General features: G+C 45.4%; 1 pseudogene; it reads right to left on the reverse strand.

The window, feature by feature from the left end:
• Positions 1-4,148: 4,148 nt before the first annotated feature.
• LOC110541177 (N-lysine methyltransferase KMT5A-like) lies at positions 4,149-5,707 on the reverse strand (annotated as a pseudogene).
• Between the last annotated feature and the right edge of the window lie 1,500 nt (positions 5,708-7,207).

Below are 7,207 nucleotides of genomic sequence, written 5' to 3' on the forward strand. Positions count from 1 at the left end.
GTTTCATTTATGAATGTTGGTGCTCTTGTATTTGGGGCATAGATATTCAAGATTGTGATGTCCTCTTGGTGGATTTTTCCTTTGATGAGAATATACTGGCCCTCCTCATCTTTTTTGATTAACTTGGGTTGAAAGTCTATTTTATTAGATATTAGGATGGCTACTCCAGCTTGTTTTCTGGAACCATTTGCTTGAAAAACAGTTTTCCAGCCCTTTACTCTGAGGTAGTGTTTATCTTTGTTGCATAGGTTTGTTTCTTGGATGCAACAGAATGTTGGATCCTGTTTCCTTAACCATTCTGTTAGCCTGTGTCTTTTTATTGGTGAATTGAGTCTATTGATATTGATAGATAATAATGACCAATGCATGTTAGTTCCTTTTGTAATGGAGTCGGTGATCTAACCCTGTTTCATTGCTTGTTTTCTTTTCATTTTTGTTGGGATATTATCTGTATGCCCTGTTTTCTTGGATGAATTTGTTTTCATTGGATTGGAGTTTTCCTTTAGGGATGGTTTGCTGTGTAGATATTGTGTAAATTTAGTTTTGTCATGGAATATTTTGTTTTCTCCATCTATGTTGATTGAAAGCTTTGCAGGGTATAGTAGTCTGGGTTGACATTTGTGATCTCTTAGAGTCTCCATGATACTTGCCCAGGCCCTTCTGGCTTTCATAGTTTCTGATGAGAAGTCCGGTGTGATTCTGATAGGTCTACCTTCATATGTTACTTGGCCTTTTTCCCTTGCTGCTTTTAATATCTTTTCTTTGTTCTGTAGATTTAGTGTTTTGACTATGATGTGACGTGACGTGTTTCTTTTCTGGTCTAGTCTATTTGGAGTTCTGTAGGCCTCTTGTATATTTATGGACATCTCTTTCTTTAAGTTGGGAAAATTTTCTTCTCTGATCTTCTTGAAAATATTTTCTGGACCTTGGAGTCTGGAGTCTTCTGTTTCGTGAATTCCTATTATTCTTAGATTTTGTCTTTTCATAGCATCCTTGATTTCTTGGATATTTTGTGATTGGAACTTTTATGGTTTTACTTTTTCTTTGAGAGAAGTATCCATTTCTGCATGTGTGTCTTCAGCTCCAGAGATTCTCTCTTCCATCTCTTGTATTCTGTTGGTGATGCTTACTTTTGTGGTTCCTGATCTTTTCTCCAAGTTCTCCAGCTCAAGGGTTTTCTCATTTTGTGTTTTCTTTATTGATTCTAATTCTGTTTTCATGCCTTGCACCATTTCTTTCATGTGTTTGAATTTGGATTCCTGTCTCTCTACGATGGCCTCTATTTCTTTTTTCATTTCCTTCTTATATGCCACTAATTTTTCCTCTACTTGTGTATCTGTTTGTTTGGCTATGTTTGCCTGTGTTTCTTTAAGGATATTGTCTATTTCTTCTTTCTTTGCCTCCAATTGACTGGCCATCTCTTTGAAAGACTTGTTCATTTCCTCCTTATGAGCCTCAAATAATTGGGCAAGCATGGCTTTAAAATCATTTTCCTGTGCTTCTGCTGAATTGGAGTATCCATCGATTTTGGGATTTGCTGGTGAAGTCATGATGTCCTGATTTATGTTGGAAGTGTTCTTTCGCCTACCTCTGGCCATTGGCTTATCTGAAACCTTCCCTGTTCGTTTTTGGTTTCTTCAGATCAGACTGGTGCTGTCTCTCTCTGGTGTCTTCAGGAAGCTGAGCACTCTCAGCGTGTGCTGAGGACTAGCTGTACCTGTGGGAGGAAAGTATGCAGGCGCAAACAAGGCAAATGCAAGCGTGTGCGCGCGCGCGTGTGTGTGTCTGTGTGTGTAAGTGTGTGTGGACGTGTGTCTGGCGGGACAGAGTGATGGCTAATGTTGAACCCTTCAGTGTGTGGGAGGGGCTCTGCACTGTATATGTCGCAGGCGCTAATGATGATCACAGCGCAATTTCTGGCATTAACTGTCTTAACTCCTCAATTAGGCCCACAGGGCAGGAACTTCAATGTCCCTAGTGCCCCTCTGTTTCCCAAAGTGGGTATGTGGGTGGGAGGGGGGTTCGATGCCTGGCTTCTGATTTAGAAGGACCCAGGATCTGGGGAACTGCAGATTCTCAAGGGTGCACTCACTTACAGGCAGGTCTCTTGGCAGAGATCTTGGTATCTGGGGCTTTCTGCTCTCTGGTTTGGCCCTGCTTCTTTGATGTGCTCTGCCAGTTCCGTGCTGCTGTTACTGCCAGGTTCTGAGGTCTTGCTGCAGCTGGAGATTTCAGGGTGGTCACTTCAGCAGGGAATGGGTAACCAGGCTCTCTGTTCTCTGGTTTGGCCCTGGTTAGTCTTAAACTGGAGGGCTGTGGTGCCCCGCCAATTCAGTGCTGCTCTGCCGCCATGTCCCACTGTAACTGGAGACTGGGTCGCTAGTCCGGATGCTTTCTGGGAAGTCCTGGGGTCTCTTCACTGTGCTCTCCAAGCTTGGGAGGCCCAGCGCCTGGTGTGTCCAGGATGTATGACGTTTCTGCCTGGTTTTGGTGAGTATATAGAGTGTTCTCCGTCACTATGGGATTGGGCGGGCCGTACCGTCAGTGATGGCGATCCTGCGGAGCTAGTATGGTGTCTAGCAGATTCGTGCCCTGGGAGGATGGTGCAGCCGCTGCGCAAATCTGGGACTCCGGACAGGTACTGCTGGCTTTTGTCTGCCGCTAACGTGCTTGGGGCTCTGTCTCAGTGGCTGTATACCCCAGGCAGTTAGGTCTGCGCTGAGAAAGATGAGTCCGCTATGCTGCTGTGCCGAGGAGGAAGGAGGTCTGGGGAAGGGAGTGTGGCAAGATCAAAGGATTGTTTCTCTCCTTCCCCAAACAAGTCCCCCCGGGTGACCGGAGACCAAAGTTTTCACCTCCTGCGATGTTCCCTGTTGTTCAGAAAGCCTCATCGTGGTTTTCCTGGGTTGGGGGTCCTTCCATTCACCAACTCAGAAGTTCAGGTATCCCACTGCTCAGAAACTGTGTGTGCTCGTCGCCATCTTGGCTCTGCCCTCCTTTTTTTGCTTTTATGATGACAAATGTTTCAAGTTTATTCCCTTTTTTGTTTGCTATTTAAATACAAATCTAAGCCACAAACAGGTACAACCAAGACATTTTTATCTCACAGTTACACCCTCCTGTTGGATCCTCCTCCAAGTCTGGCCGCTGTTGGGGCTAGCAAGGGGTGTGGGGAAGACTTTCTTAGGTAGCACCATCATGAGGCTGGGGGATGGGGGAAGGTGTTGTGGGGACAAGGGCAGGTTCTCATACCTGACTTCTGAGTCCCAACCCCTGGTCTGAAGGTGAATGGTGACAATTAGTCCTGTCCAGGTTCAAGGAAGCCACCTACTCTTGCTATCAAAACTTAAGTGTCATCCTGGTTCTCTGCCTGCTACCCACCCTGGTCCCAAACACATCTGATGCCTGCTGCTGGCAGGGATCCCAGACTGTCAGCATCCTCACAGGATACCAGAGGTTCTGCCTTGACAGCAGGAAAAGAACTTTGCAAGCAGCAGAATTGGAGTGGTTGGTGGTGGGGAAATGGGCTTAGTAATGTCTGGTCCCACTATAAAACCTCACTTTTGATTAGAATAGGGTACCATCTCAAATCTTCTCTACACACCAGCCAGCCAAGCCAAAAAGATAAAAATAAAAGAACCCCAGAAGAAAAAGAAAAACGCATTCATTTCACTCCGTTCAAAACCTATATACGTATAAGTTGTTTTCCGTGGGTTTTTTTTTTCTATTTTTTTCTTGTTTTGATTTTTTTAAAAATGTTTCGTTTTTTAATTTTTTTTTTATTTTTTAAAATAAATTCAGTGTTCACATTTCTATAGAGAATTAATGCAGTTTCAGATCTGCCCTGCCTGGGCAGGACAATGGTGCTTTTCCCGGGCTTCCTCTAGTCTGACTGCCCACCCTGATGCTTCGAGGTGCCTGGAAAAGCCGTAAGCTGTAGGCCTGTGGAAGAGGCGTGTTCGTGGCCGGGCCTCAGGCTCAGGCTCAGGGAGCTTTGCAGAAAGCAGAGGGGAAGACTAGCTTACTGCGGAACTTTTGTTAAAAAATACTCCTGCATGTCAATGTGTACGCCTGTCAGGAAGCTGAGGAGAACAAGAGCTTGGAGGCATCCCGTCCAGGCTGTGTGTGGGGGGAGGGTGGGACAGCACCCTCACACCCGCCTGTCCTTGGACGTGGGGTGCGGGGGAGTCCTGGCTTTCATCTTGGGCAGAGCCCGGCTTCCTAGTTCATGTTCGACTCCATTCTCTAAAACCTGTGCCGAGTCTCAGACTGCGCGGGAAGCACAAACGTTCAGCTTGTATGCAAAAAGGTACAAAAAACAACTAGAATATAAAAGTTTTGGTAATATAAGGCCATCTGTTCAAGTCCGCCTCAGAAAACTGTAACAGATATTTAAATACTACATGAAAAGGCATCTTTAATATACTTTTAAAAAACATTTGAAGTAATTAGCTAAGTGTGTGTGTGTGTGTGTGTGTGTGTGTGTGTGTGTGTGTGTGTGTAAAAAAAAATCATTTCCCTTTGAGGGCACTTTGTTCTTTGAAGGAGGCAGGGAAGCAGGGAGGCCACGTGGTCAGTGCTTCAACCAAGGGTAGGCTTCGATGGAGGCCTTGCTCAGGTCACCATAGTCGTACAGGAGCTCCTCCCCAGCTGCGATCTCTGGGGAGGCGATGAGGATGAGGTGAGGCACGCCATCAGTGTCATGCAGTTTGGTCTGGCAATTCCCACACTTACTGTGGTTGATCAGTCTCCCTAGGCGGTTCGTTTCTCTAGTGGCATCCACACAGTAGATTTTGCTCAGATACTGAAAATAGAATAGTACATGTAGCAGCCCGTGGAGGGGTCCTGCGCATACAGAGCCTCCCGCATCTTGGCATCGGTGATCTCAATGAGGTCCCCATGGTACTCTACCACAAAGTCCCCCGGGAGAACTGCTTGGTGGCAATCACACCCCTGCCTTTGCCATCAATGAGATCAATCTTCATGCCTTCCCCCTTATCACTCTCAATCAGCTCATCTATTTTTCTCCTCTCTTCAGACTGCAGCTCAGCTTTGCTCTTACGGGAGCTCCTTCTCACAGGGTAGAAATCTGTGAGTTTTCTATTCTGCTGTGTTTTCCCTGGAGACTTTTTCCTAGAGGCTGGTTCGCCCTTGAGGGGTTTTTTTAGGACCTGTTTTGCAACCACTGCATTGGTAGAATCACATGACGGGGGTGGAGTTTTTGGAAGTTCTGCTGCTTCGGATTTTTGGTTTGGAAAAGGTGCCAGGGGACCTCTCCTGGCATCTTTGATTTTCTGTTCATCGGACTTCACGGCGCTTCGGATCACATTCCCAGCATTTCTTTTCTCTTCTCGCTTCCTGTAGATTCCAGCTAATGGTTTCCCCTGGCATTTGACCTCGTGACGTGCAACCTAATTCTCTTCCTGAAGCGGGGAGCGCATTGTCCAGAGCATTTGTTCGGACTCACGTAGGCATAGATCTTTGACTGCCCAGCAAACACGTTCTCCTGCAGCCCAGCTAGGTCCATGGCCGCGCGGCCGGCGCCCTCGCCCTCGCCCTCTCCCTCGCCCTCGCCACAGCCCGGCCACCAGCGCTGCCGCCGCCGCTGCTGCGGCTGCTGCTGCTGCTGCTGCCGCCGCCACCAGCGCCGCCGCGGCGCCCCGGGGAAGGGCCGTCGGCGCCCCAAGGCGCCCGCTTCGCCCATGGCCCGCAGCAGGCCGGGCGCCCGTGCGCACCGCAGCCAGGGGCCCAGAGCGAGGCCAGGGACAGCACGGGCAGGGGGGCGCTGCCAGGCACCTCGCAAATGCATTTCTTTAAGTGTCTGCTATTTGATATTCCTCTTTTGAGAATTCTCTGTTTAGCTTTGTAGTCCATTCTTTAATTGGATTACTTGGTTTGTTGGTGTTAAACTTCTTGAGTTCTTTATATATTCTGGATATATAAAGACTGTCGTTTTGTTCTGATGACACTGTCCTTTGCTTTACAGAAGCTTTTAAGTTTCATAAGGTCCCATTTATTAATTGTTGATTTTAGAGCCTGTGCTATTGGTGTTCTGTTCAGGAAGTTGTCTTCTGTGCCAATGAGGTCAAGGCTTTTCTCCACTTTTTCTTCTAACAGAGTTAGTGTGTTTGATTTTATGTTGAGGTCTTTGATCCAATTAGACTTTAGTTTTGTTCAGGGTGATAAAAATGAATCTATTTTTATTTTCCTACATATAGACATCCAGTTAGACCAGCACCATTTGTTGAAGATGCTGTCTTTTTTCCATTGTATGATTTTGGCTTCTTTGTAAAAGTTTGAGTTTCCATAGTTCCGTCGTTCTATTTCCGGCTCTTCTATTTGATTCCATTGATCCACCATTCTGTTTCTATGCCAGTACCATGCAGTTTTTAGTATTCTTGCTCTATAGCACAGCTTGAGCTCTGGATGGATATACCTCCAGAAGATCTTTTATTGTACAGGATTGTTTTAGCTATTCTTATATTTTTTTTGTTTTTCAATATGATATTGATGATTGTTTTTTCAATGTCATTAAAAAATTGTGTTGGTATTTTGATGGAGGGGGACTCTCCTCCATTTCTGTTGAGAATGTAACCTTGTACAACCACTTTGAAAATCAATCTGGCATTTCCTCAGAAAATTAAGAATAGTTTTACCTCAAGATCCAGCTATACCACTTATAGGTATATACACAAAAGCTGCCTCACCATTCAATAAGGACATTTATTCAACCATATTTATAGCAGGTCTATTTGTAATAAGAATTTAGAAACAACTTAGATGTCCCTCACTGTAGGAATGGATACAGAAAGTGTGTTACCTTTACAGAATGGAATACTACTCAGCAATTAAAAACAAGGAAATAATGAAATTTGGAAGCAAATGGTGGGAACTAGAAAAGATCATCCTGAGTGAGGTACCCCAGAAGCAGAAAAACACAAGTGATGTATAGTCACCTATAAGTGGATGTTAGCCACCTAATATAAGATAAGCATACTAAAATCTATAGTCCTTAAAAAGATAAAAACAAGGAGGATCCTAAGGAACATGCTTATTCCTCATTCAGAAGGGCAAACAGGATAGACATCAAAAGTAGGAGAAGACAAGGAACACGAAAGGAGCCTTCCACAGAGGACATTCAAAAGACTCTACTCACCAGGGTATCAAAGGAGATATTGAGACTCATAGCCAAACTTTGGGTAGAGAG

Source organism: Meriones unguiculatus, chromosome 5 (genome assembly GCF_030254825.1).
Source record: "Meriones unguiculatus strain TT.TT164.6M chromosome 5, Bangor_MerUng_6.1, whole genome shotgun sequence".
NCBI lineage: Eukaryota > Metazoa > Chordata > Mammalia > Rodentia > Muridae > Meriones > Meriones unguiculatus.